This window comes from Leptinotarsa decemlineata, unplaced genomic scaffold, assembly GCF_025532065.1.
Source record: "Leptinotarsa decemlineata unplaced genomic scaffold, Ldec_3_MD MMD2_tig00078360_RagTag_RagTag, whole genome shotgun sequence".
NCBI classification, from domain to species: domain Eukaryota; kingdom Metazoa; phylum Arthropoda; class Insecta; order Coleoptera; family Chrysomelidae; genus Leptinotarsa; species Leptinotarsa decemlineata.
In genome coordinates, this window is record NW_027412727.1 from 1477750 (window position 1) to 1490629 (window position 12880).

Genomic DNA, 12880 nt, shown 5'->3' on the forward strand with positions numbered 1-12880 from the left:
CTACATGTTCTGCTGATAATTTTGTCACACTGTCCAAAAATAATAAACAAATTCATAAGAACTCCGTTTGAATAGTTTTGTTCCATCGTTTTGAAGGTATTTGCAACTTCTGAAGTGACGAAAATGTCGATATTATTAGGAGAATGTCACAACGCTACTGTCAATTAGTAATCATGGCCTGCTTACCAAATACCGAATGGAAATACCATTCTGAAGGGACATTTTCACAAATAAATGTTCATAAGCCCGAAACTTGACTAGTTAGTTATAGGTATGATATATATAGAAAGAAAGCAAATTTCAGCAGCTTTCCGAATTTTTAATAATATATAGGGTGTTCCATTTAAAATATTCAAATTTCATCAACTTTTTCAAGCAAACGAAAGAACTGTATTTTTTTACCACCCTGTATTGAAGTAACGGAGATTAGGCTGACGTGTGGGAAGTGTCCAAGTATCACCTAACTTCAAACCAAATTTCGATATCATAGTACTTCTTAACTAAAAGATATCGGCATTTTTAGAAGTCATGATTTTCGAAGAAAAAAATTGAAATTAATTTTTATTTCGAAAACGGTAACAGATAGGTATAGGGAAATATTAAGAAAAGTTGTATATATATATATATATATATATATATATATATATATATATATATATATATATATATATATATATATATATATATATATATATATAGGGACCTTCTGAGTCCCTATCCAACACCGCTGTTTTTGTGAAAATTTGCCTAGACATTTCAAACCGATAAGCGTTTGATATTTGCTTCAAATATGTCACAGATAAATCAAAAATCCAAATATTTCCCGAAAAAACAATATGAATTATATTTCATCAATGATACACTTCCAATTGGAATTATCGAATATTCATGCTAACCCTATTCTTTTAAAAAGAAAAAAAAACAACAAAACTACATTCCCAAACAAAATGTATGAAATCTCAATACAACTATGTAATTAACTGCAACGTCATCCTTCCTAAATTCTCAAACACAAAATACAACTGTGTAACTAACTGCAAACCTTATCCTTCCACAATGTTTTTATTCTTTTTTTTTCTTTATATATCTTTATATATCTGAAACAATTCCACATCTTTCCAAATCGAACAAACCTAATCTTCTCTGAATATTCTATTCAACTTTCCGTGTCCCATTGCTCAACTTGCCAGGTCTGGGATGCCTGACCAGGCTCTCAGGTTCCTACATACTTCGCTTAGCTGTAAGCAGCAGCTGACTTCTTTCTCTCTAATTCGTTACTCACCGCGTTCTCTGCCCATTCATTCACGAATCGCCCTTGATGCATTCCTTCATTCTCTTTTGCTCTTCATTCTTACTATCTCACCTCCCACGACACGTTCTTTCGAGTTAGCCTTTTGGTCACCTCCTCGTGTGCCTTCCGATTGCCCAGATTGTTCGCCGAGTACCCTTTCCGCCAGACAATATAGGTCAGTGCTCCTCTTTCTCTACTTTCCTCAATTTTTCTGTGTCATATCAAACCTCTCATTCTTCATTCTCCCCTCTATCATCACGCTCTCGTCCATACTCCATATATCCATCACCCTCTCGATCGCAGTCAGCTTCGCCTCATTCATGTTGACGCTTTCACTCCCTGTGACCCATTCTTTCCCCTCTCTCTCTCATACCCAACGTGTAGGTACCTACTCTTCCCTCTTCTGATCTTACCCGGCGTCCACATACACCTCAGTCATTCTTTCTCCCCCGCTTTCTACAGCAATTTCCTTTACATTCATGGGGAAACCCTATCTTCTCCTTCCACTCTGACCTCAATCTGTCTTGTACCGTTCATACTCCATTCCCAGAATTTTGCCCTCACTTCCACGTGTAGAGAGGCTATACCGGAAATCATGCAGAGCGCAACCGTCGACGTCATCCTGTATGACCCACTTGAGGCGATCAGAAAACGCCTCTGCGCTGCGCTCAACTGCCTTTTCACTCTGCTGTCATACACTATGTATCCCTATACTTGCACCCCATACAGTACCGCAGGTTTGGCTACACTTTCATAGATGATTCTTACGCTTCCCCTCCTGAACCCAATATGTGACGTTAGCTGTCAAACTGACATACAGAATATTTTTCGCTGCGATAATTTCGAAGTTTTTTCTGCCACAAATACGACTATTTCTGGTGTATGATCAGCCATTCACCAGTAGTTACATATCTCCTATTAGTAAGTGCGTTGGTTGTAGTGCGCAAGGACCCTCCAGACTTCTGGTGAGTGCGTTCAAACTATTACTTTCACGAAACTGTTCATCGCCTACCTTTGGGATATCAAAGGGTGTGAGTTTTTCGACAGCAGTATGGAGGAACTGCTTGACAGCCTGATGGCCAGGGACAAGGGTGAAGTAATTACCTTCATGGGTTTATTGCTTGATCGCCAGAACTGCTAAGAGACAGCCCCGTGGCGGCAGTTAGGGAGCCCTCTGGCCCTTCACTAGGGGCCAAGGAGCTTCTCGAGCGTCCGTCACGGAATGTATCCTCCAGAGATACTCTCGTCGGCACCACCCTCTCTGCTCAGTCTGAGACGAACAACGACAATACGATCAAGCCTCAAGAACCGGCCAACAAAAAGCGTCACCTTCCAAAAGAGTTTCCTCCTCTTCCATCCAAACCAGTCGCTCCAGTAAACAGAAATACCGACAACAAGCCCAAAAATGTGGCTAAAAAGATGTCAAAGCTCCGGGACGAAGCCAAGAACGACAATTCAGAGTCAGAACTCTCAACAACAGAGTCTTCCGTCGAGGGTGACCATGAAATGTTGGTTGACGACAATAGGTCTGAAAAATCAATTTCGACTATACAGGGTGGCCCAAAACAGCCATCCCGAAATCTAAATCAGGTTGAAAACCTCAAAGATCAGGGAACTAGCTTTCCTCTCCCTCCGCGTCCTGAAGTGCCCCAAAGCACCAGAAAAACACGCGTTCCCCCAATTGTCGTTCGCCAGAAGGACAAGTGGGTTCAATTCACAAAGCTGGCTGCCTTCCATAAAGTGAACTTTACCAAGGCAGTAAACATGGCTGACGGCATCAAGGTTCAGCCTTCTTCGGCCGAGAACTACAGGAGTATGTCCAAATTATTGGTGAGGGAAAAAATTCCCCACCACACATATATTTACCTGAAGACAGACAAATCAGAGCCGTCTTCAGAGGAGTCCCGGAACATCTGGAGACCGCTGACATCGAGGACGCCTTGGTTGAAAAAAGTTTCCAACCATCATCCGTCACCAGGATGATGCGAGGAAATCGACCGCTCCCCCTGGTTTTGGTTCAAGTGAACCAAAATCAGAAGCATATTTATGACATCCAGGATTTCCTTAACGTTAAAGTTAAGGTTGAGCTCCAACACCAAAAAACACTGGTAGGGCAGTGTCACCGATGTCAACGGTTCGGGCATAGCCAACGGAACTGCCTAGCTCTTCCCATTTCTGTCAAATGCGCCGGCACACACCTTTCAGCTGAGTGCAAGAAGCCACGAGCAGATCCACCCAAGCGCAATAATTGCAAGGGTGTGCATACTGCAAACTACCGCGGTTGTCCTGAGTTTCCCAGGGTTCGCAGGAGGACCAAAGTAGCTTCAAATGCCCCCCGAAGTGCACCCACACCTGGAAAGCATCCTGCCGGAGCATCTGGCACACGCCCGGGAATGAGCTACGCAGGAGCGGCCAAGAGCGGTAACACCTTCGTCAGGCCGACCGAGGCGCCCAGTAGTCCCCGCCCGTCGAAGGTTAGTGACATCTGTTCCGCTCTGGACCAGATGAAGAAACTCTTCATTCAGTTCCCCGTACTCGAAAAGATGTTTACGGTGAACACCAACGTGCTAACTGGAACCTGTTAATGGCTAGACAACCAACATTGCCTAGGTTCTCTTAAGGTTGTATTTTGGAATGCCAACAGTATTTCAAACAAGAAATTAGATTTTGAGAATTTTCTAATACAACAAAACATCGATGTTGCACTGGTGCAGGAAACCCACCTGCACAATGAACCTTTTGGTATTCCAAACTATCGTTTTTACCACAGAGAACGCGTTGGACGTGCTGGAGGAGGAGTTGGCATTTTTGTCAAACGTAATCTTCCTCACGAACAATTCGGCATTGACTCGGATCAGTTACATGGCACGGAAGCCGTGGAAGTTGAGCTCCAACAGAGAAGAAGTCGTCATAGACTAATCTCAGTTTACAACCCTCTGCGGAATTGTCTACTCCCAGAATCACTGGATGAACTGCTGATGTGGAGCAGACTCACCAATGCGAACGGCCGAGCGCTCCATGCGCATGCTGACAGGCATGAGTATCGAGTGATGGGTCCAGATGAGCCTACGTTTTACCGTGGGGATTTAAGGCCTGACGTGCTTGATATCGTACTGCTCAGGAACGTCTCCATGTCCTGCGAAGTGTACACTTTGTCGGAACTTGACTCAGATCATAATCCAGTCATCCTGATGCTGGGTCATTGACCTTTATGTCGTCACCAAAACACCTTACGTTATGAACCATTCGTCCTCCTGACGAATCTCAGTTGAAAGGGTAAGGGAAAAAATTTCCAACCTGATGAAAATGAAGATGACTTTGATCCTGAGCCCAACAATTTTTCGGTCCATCTCCTCAGTTTTCCCGCCAGTTCACTTATCCTCTTTCTCACACCGTGTGGTGGTCAATGAATAGTAACCCAGAGTCCACCACAATCCCGAGGTATCTTACATTCATTCTTATCTCTAGTTCTCTCTCATTTATTCTGATGACCGGAAGTCTTTCATCCCGTCTAGCTGGTATGTATATACATTGTGTTTTTCTTTCCTTGTACCCCAGCCACATCTCTTTCTCCCATGCTTTAAACTCATTCCATACCAGCTTCCATCTCTTCTCTATGCTTTCGACGGAGTTGCCTTCGATGATGACCATCTGATCGTTAGCTGTGTTTGTGAAAATCGGCCAAGTCATTTCAAACTGATGAGCGTTTGAAATTTGCGTCAATTATGTTACAAATGAATTAAAAACCCAAGTAACTTGAATAATTTCAACAAAATTTTAAGTTACAATTTCAAATATTTCAGCACACATCTATTATTTAGTCCATAAATTCCTGGAGTGACGTGGCTGCGTGACGTACACCTTAGATTTTATGTAGCCCCATAGAAAAAAGACCGTAGGTGTCATATTAGGTGACCTTGCTAGCTATTAAATGGGGCCACGTCGGCCTATCTACCCAAAATACCAGCCCATACGTTGATCTTTTCTGTAGTTTGAGTATGACCCTCTTGAAAAACATGCTGATTTATGTCTGACCAATAACTCACATTCGGTCTATTTACTGTTCCATTTAGAAAAAAAGCATTTTCATTATTAAAACAAATAAAGTTAATTCAACCGGGATTTTGGGTTATGCGATCAGATATGACCTCACAAAACTGTAGTCTTCTATTCGGGTCGTTTTCTCTTGATTGATGCAGAAGTTTTAAACTATATGGGTGAAATTGTGTTTTTTCAAGATATTTTTTCACGGTAGTCGTAGATACGTCACAATCCGTGGCTATCATTTTCATTGTTTATTGAGGATTATTAACAACAGCTGCCAGAACGTCGATTTGTTATTCTTCTGAAATAGATTTTCTTCCAAATTTTTTTTCCTCGTTACATAACCAATCCTATGAAATTTACTGACCAATTACTTCAAGTAGGTGCGATATATTGGATTATTTGGAAAGCGCTCATCAAATATTTTTTCCGCATCATGGTAATAAGCTTCGGCGTAAATTACAATTGATCGGTTTTTTTTTTCTGAAGGACGCGGACGAAGCATTGGAAAATTATGAAGAAATGCTGAAACCTGTGAAAACTGTCAAAAGTATCGATATGATTACCGTCAATATTAGACCGACATTGAAATGTCGAAATTGAAATGTCGAAATTGAAATGTCCTGGAGTCTCCAGGAAAATAACTGAGCTAAAAAAAAAGTGAACCAAAAACCACAATTTGAAATACCGATTATATGCGTACCTGTTTCACCACAAAAATTTTGCTTTTCGACCAGAATCAGTAACGGAGCAATTGATAGTTGAAATGATTCATTTTTTGAATATTTGGAGCAAATTTCAAACGCTTGTCAGTTTGAAATGGCTTGGCCGATTTTCACAAACACAGCAGTATTGAGTAGACATTCGGAAGGCCTTCAAAACCACTAGCAACGTGGCCCCCCCCCTCACATTTGTAAAAAAAATATGTGGCAGATACCTAACGCAAAAAACAACAACTAACCCAAGTGATGCCGTGCAAAGAGTTGAAGTGAAACCATCAGGCATCTGTGCAACGTCTTCGACTTGGAAGATTCGTCTCAAGTTATTTCACACTATGAAAAGCAGAAATTACCTTTCTTTGGTCGATCCGATCAATCGATAGATCGTTTTCGGAGTATTTGTTCCATCATGTACCGGGCATGGTCTCTTCAGAAAGGTGTGAACCGTCTGACCAAACAAATATAATTCCAGGTAGTCATGGAATCTCTCTGCAGTTGAATCAGTGGAATGTACACTGCGCCATTTGCAGACAGACCCAGGAAACTACTTCACAAGCATACTCTGAGGTGTGAGTCGAAATTATAAAAAAATATAATTAATATTCCGGAAGGTTGCATTATGACATGCGCAAGGTTGCCCCTTTTCTCTCATGCAGACCCACGACTTTGTAGGTACGTGTGGCAGATACCCAACGGAAAAAACAATAACCAACCCAGTAAATGCCGCGAAAAGAGTTGAAGTAAAACCATCAGGCACCTGTGCAACGTCTTCGACTTGGAAATCTATCGGTTGGTCGATCCGACCTACCGGTCTTTCGGTTGGTCGGATCGACCAAACGAAATTAATTTCTGCTTTTCATACTGGAAAATAAATTGCGACGAATCTTCCAAGTCGAAGACATAGCATAGATACCTGATGGTTTTACTTCAACTCTCTTCGCGGCATTAGCTGGGGTAGTTGTTGTTTTTTCCGTTGATTATCTGTCACACGTACACGTACGTGTACATGTGACACATGTACATGTACGTGCGAAAACATAAGTGGAACCACCTATTGGTGTGACACCCAAGTCAACTTGCCAAGTTTCTATGTCAGTGTTTCGCTTGCGTTTACGCAGCTATTTTTATCAAGTACTTTCTCCTCTTTTCTCATATTGTCTTCAATGGAGGACCGCCTGCCCGGTACTGACGATGCCCAATAGGCTGAAACAGCTGTCTACCGGTGGCTCTTAAATTAAAATCAATATGGGAATGATCAAAAAGTACTATCTATTTATTTTTTGATTTTCATGAAATCATTTTCAAGCAGCTTGACTGCATTAACCTTTCTAGATTTTATATATATATATATATATATATATATATATATATATATATATATATATATATATATATATATATATATATATAAATCAAAAGGGAAAATTTGTGGACAGAACACTCAAAAAATGGAGGCAAACCGCGGAGCTAACAGGAGCTAACCGTGACACCGTGCATATGTGAAGTTTTTAATTTTTGGTAAACAATTGTTGTTCATCTTTGCAATTGGCTGCACCGCGCTGATGAGGCCAATAGCCAGAAACACGTGTCCGCGGTTTGCCTCCATTTTTTGAGTGTTCTGTCCACAAATTTTCCCTTTTGATTTATAACATACACACTCAATAACATCTTTATTTCTTTATATATATATATATATATATATATATATATATATATATATATATATATATATATATATATATATATATATATATCAAAAGGAGGAAATCGTGGACATAATATATATAGCTCTGTATATATATATATATATATATATATATATATATATATATATATATTTGTGGACAGAACACTCAAAAAATGGAGGCAAACCGCGGACACGTGTTTCTGGCCTCATCAGCGCGGTGCAGCCAATTGCAAAGATGAACAACAACTGGTTACCAAAAATCAAAAACTTCACATATGAATGGTGTCACCAACAGGAGCTAACCGCACATTTGTGGTTTCAATTAGAAGACCTAGCATTCCTAGGCATCATCTAACATCAACACGTAGGCAGCTATAGCTACCTGCGTGACTTCCTGGTCCAGGATATAAATAAAGAAATAAAGATGTTATTGAGTGTGTATGATATAAATAATCAAAAGGGAAAATTTGTGGACAGAACACGGAGGTCACGCAGGTAGCTATAGCTGCCTACGTGTTGATGTTAGATGATGCCTAGGAATGCTAGGTCTTCTAATTGAAACCACAAATATGCGGTTAGCTGCTGTTGGTGACACCGTGCATATGTGAAGCCAAAGTGATATACACTGTCCGCCACTTGCGATGGAACACCCCATTTTTACGGTAAAACATATTAGGGAGCAAAATAGGTTCAAAATTCCTTCAGATTCGTGATCAGGACTACCAACTTACTACGATTACACTTTTTTCCTGAAAAAATTTCAGTCCTGAAAAATCCGAATTTGTTTCACTTCTCATGGAAACACCCGTTCCGTAATAATTGAAGTAGATTTTTTTGTTTTGACATCAATACATGAACGAAATTGTTCAAGAGAAACTCGACTTTTGTTTTCACATAAATAATTTATTTTTTATTTTGTTGTCAGGAAAGTTATTCCTTCTCAATAAGAGAGAAAGTGGTAATTTTGTAAGAGGAACGGAAACATGTAATCAGTGAGGTTTTAGGATGGTTGATGTTAGTTCATATTCACATTTTCCCATTATTTAAAAAAAAACAAGGATATTTTGTAGCAAAAAATGTTATGTAATTCAAAATTCTTTCGAAATACTTCTTTTGAAGTCACATTTTCAATTAAAAAACAAAACAATCAATTTCAAATGATTTAACTGTTGACAATTTTATATTTCCCTGCCTTCTATGAAATTTCCCTCCAATCGAACACATTTTTCTATGGGACTTCTATCATTTCCTCCAACTCTTCTCAGTTCTCTAGGTGTGATTTCTCTATACGCTTGTATAATTCTTGCACGGAGATCTTCCTTATTTGTTGGCCTATCCTTATAAATTTAATTTTTCAAGTTTCCTCATGAATAAAAATCCAGTGGAGTTAAATTTGGGGATCGTGGTGGCCATACTTGTTGTGGAATTGGCCGCGGTGGTAGTGCGTCCGACTCACGATCAGAAGGTCGGGTGTTCGATTCCCGCTTCGACCAGATATTTTTCTCGAGAGAATTTATCTGGTTGAAGCTGAAATGATTCTGAAACCGTGTTAGGAATCACACGTTAAAAGGTAAGACCTCGTTAGTCCTTAGCTCGCACAAGTTTCTCAACTTCTGAGAGTTGACGTTCGTATGGGGGCGACAGCTTATTAACGGAAAAACAGATTTTAAACAGATTTTAAACAGACAGATACTACGAGAGGGCTATTGGGTCCTATCCATTTCATATGTAGATTCCTATTCAATCAAACCCTTGTAGTGCCACTATTGTGAACTGTTGAACTAACTAATTGAAAAATCATGCTGTGTCTCACATCCCAAGGTAGTTCTTCCAACACATCGAAAAATGCATTTTCCAGAAAATCAACGAATAATCGTCCGTTAAAATTTTGATCAAAAAAGAAATGGCCCGATAATATTTTCGTTCAGGATACCACACCACACATTAACTTTCTGAGATATTTGGTCTCCACAATTTACCACCCAATTTGGGTTTTGTTCAGCCCAAAATATCATGTTCTGGGAAGATACAACACCATTCGTGGTAAAGGTAGCCTCATCACTGTATGAGATATACTTTAAAAAATTCCTGTCATTGAGATAATTTCCCTGCATCCATAAACAATGCTCCATACGGCGGATTTCATCTCCTTCGTGCAAAGTATGTAAATATTTGGGTTTGAACACATGCATTTTATGCCTATTTGAAAACCTTCATATTTTACTGCGGCTCATATTGAGTTGAAGCGATAAGTTTCTCAAACTAATTCTAGGATCAGCTTGATGATCCGCCAATATCGTATCATCATCAATATAATGTTTTACAATTTTTCTTTTCTTTGTTATTTGGCCGGTGCTCACGAATATATTATATATTTTATGTACAGTTCCAGAGTGTACAGCTACCTCTAGCAGGCGTCTTCTGTTGTATTCAGCGGCCGCTTCACGGTAAGACCTCACCCCATCACCAACAATTAAAACAATTTCAATTTTTGCTTGAAGTGACAGACGTGTCATGTTGAACTTTGTCAATCAAAATGAGCTGATATCAGTTGAAATGTGAACTTCAGAAATATTAAAATATGAAAAGGAACTCACATACAGAAAACAACTGGAACACAGGAACAATATCCAACACAAATACAGGAACAATTAACACAATGGGAACAAAAACACGGCAGAAACAACAGGAACAACGGTGATTCAAAGAACAACAATACTAGAAACAACACATGCAATAAAAACTGGTCTGGAGGTTGATACAACAAGATCTTTCAACAATATTGTCAGGCTGACAGTAAATATCAATGAGCAACAGTTTTCCATGGTGATTTCAGCGCACCGCATGATTCAATGAAACGGATGTGATTCAATCCCTTCAAAAGTTTTCAGGCAAAAATTCAGCAAGTAGGTAAAATAATCTAAATTCTACCTGTTCACCGAGTGCGATTTTTTCTTTAAAAATTAACAGTTGTTTCGGGGTTGCAATGAGTATGAAGATTAATTTTGTTTCGGATGGTGAAATGTTTCCTCAATTATTTAATAAAGGACCCCGCACATTTCTAATGAGAAATGGCTTGCCTTGAATTTTGCCGAAATTTTGATATGTTGTGATGTGCTCATTGAAAGTGTTCACAGCCAAAGCTCAGAATTGTACAGTTTTCGAGATGTGAACCTTTGAATATAGATTTTTTTGCAGTTTCTTCTCATCAATCGAAAGTTCTCATTTCTGGTTGGGATATAATTTGGATGTTCAGCAACCAGAATTAGTTTTACGAATAATCTTCTTCAGTTATAATAGATGCCGCCATCGATAATTTTTCATACACTGCTTCACACTATCTCGATAATCTCGAATATTACGGATATATATATATATATATATATATATATATATATATATATATATATATAGATATATATATATATATATATATATATATATATATATATATATATATATATATATATATATATATATATATATATATATACGAATATGAAAGTTATTGAGTGTCTTGATATAGAAACAGAAGTTAATATCTGACATAGCACTCAAGAAAGTGGCAAACCATAGACACGTGTTTCGGGCTTTTGGCCAACCGCACATTTGTGGTTTCAGTTGATAGATCTTGTGTTTACAAGAAAACTATCAAAATCACCACGGAGGCAGTTATAGCTACTTGCGTGACATCCGGGTCTAGGAAATTATACAAATATGAAAGTTATTGAGTGTCTTGATATAGAAACAGAAGTTAATATCGGACATAGCACTCATGAAAGTGGCAAACCATAGACACGTGTTTCGGGTTTTTGGCCCATCATCACTTTCATGAGTGTTATGTCCGATATTAACTTCTGTTTCTATATATATATCTATATATATATATATATATATATATATATATATATATATATATATATATATATATATATATATATATATATATATATAAAAGTTTTCATGTTGTTCACGAGGAATCAGCGGGGGAAGCTTGTAACTGTACTAATGAAACTTTTTCATTTTGTATAGGGAGAGAAAATAACAGATCTCTTCTATTATCCCGTCGGGTAAGTACCCATTCCAACAATTTTAACGGACCTCATTTTTGTTCTAGAACAAAGTGCAATCAGGATACCCTTCAATCGGAACAGTGTGAGTAAGGTCTACCTTGTGAATAATTGATATGCTGGTGAAGTAACGAAGGGCATTAATCCATTGGTTCACTATATTGACGGCGGCGATCATTTTCATAATTTGTAATTTCATTAATTTGTTACTTGAGGCTTTGTCACGATTTTATGTGGAATATTATCGGGTTACCGAAGTAAAATTATCTCTCCGGTAATTATTGGTAAGCCAAAGAATTTATTAAATGCATAATTAATGGTTAATTACTGGAGAATATAATTCCAGACAATTTCTGTCCAATCTTCGTTGTATCGTACAGTTTTTTGTTTTCTTTCAGATTGCTATCGTGAAGTTCTACCACAATTACGAAGTGATCTGAAAATTTATGGGAATTTGTACATGATTGAACATAATTATCACAGATGTGTATGGATAAAATGACGTCATCTGAAGAATATTATGTTCATCACAAAAATACTCAACTAGGCTAACGTGTTAATCCAAAGAGAATACCCTGCTGTTTATTTGAAAACAAGCTTCATACAAAAAAAATATTTTTTTTCACGAAGTAATAATTGAGCAAAATTGTTTCGTTTTAATGGTAATATATTTATGAAAAATATACTATTTGATAAAATTAATGGAAGTCTATTCAATATAAAGTGAAATGACTATTCATGATGAAAACCGAACCAGGTAGTATCCATAATGCTACTCAACGTAAGTGAGTAAATGTTAATAAAAAATTCCGCTTTCAAGAATCACTTTCAGTCTGAAACTGACATAACTGTAACTTGATTTATAGACTAATAATTTGTCAAGCAACTGACAAACATTTTTGGAATGTCATTATGATGTCAAACATATATTTTCTTTGGGATATATATGTTGAATTTTCTTTCTCATTCGACAATTTTCTCTATATTGGATGCTATAGGAGGAGTATGAACCCTGAAAGAGTCAGAACAAAGATAATAATTAATTTCATCGGATCATTAAACAATGCTC

General features: G+C 38.1%; 1 long non-coding RNA gene across 1 annotated transcript; it reads left to right on the forward strand.

Annotated features, from left to right (window-relative positions):
- Window positions 1-2120: 2120 nt before the first annotated feature.
- On the forward strand, window positions 2121-12447 carry LOC141487059 (uncharacterized). The gene is made up of 3 exons (XR_012468184.1): window positions 2121-2256; window positions 11859-12095; window positions 12210-12447. It is a non-coding gene; the product is annotated as an uncharacterized lncRNA (long non-coding RNA).
- The last annotated feature ends 433 nt before the right edge of the window (window positions 12448-12880 follow it).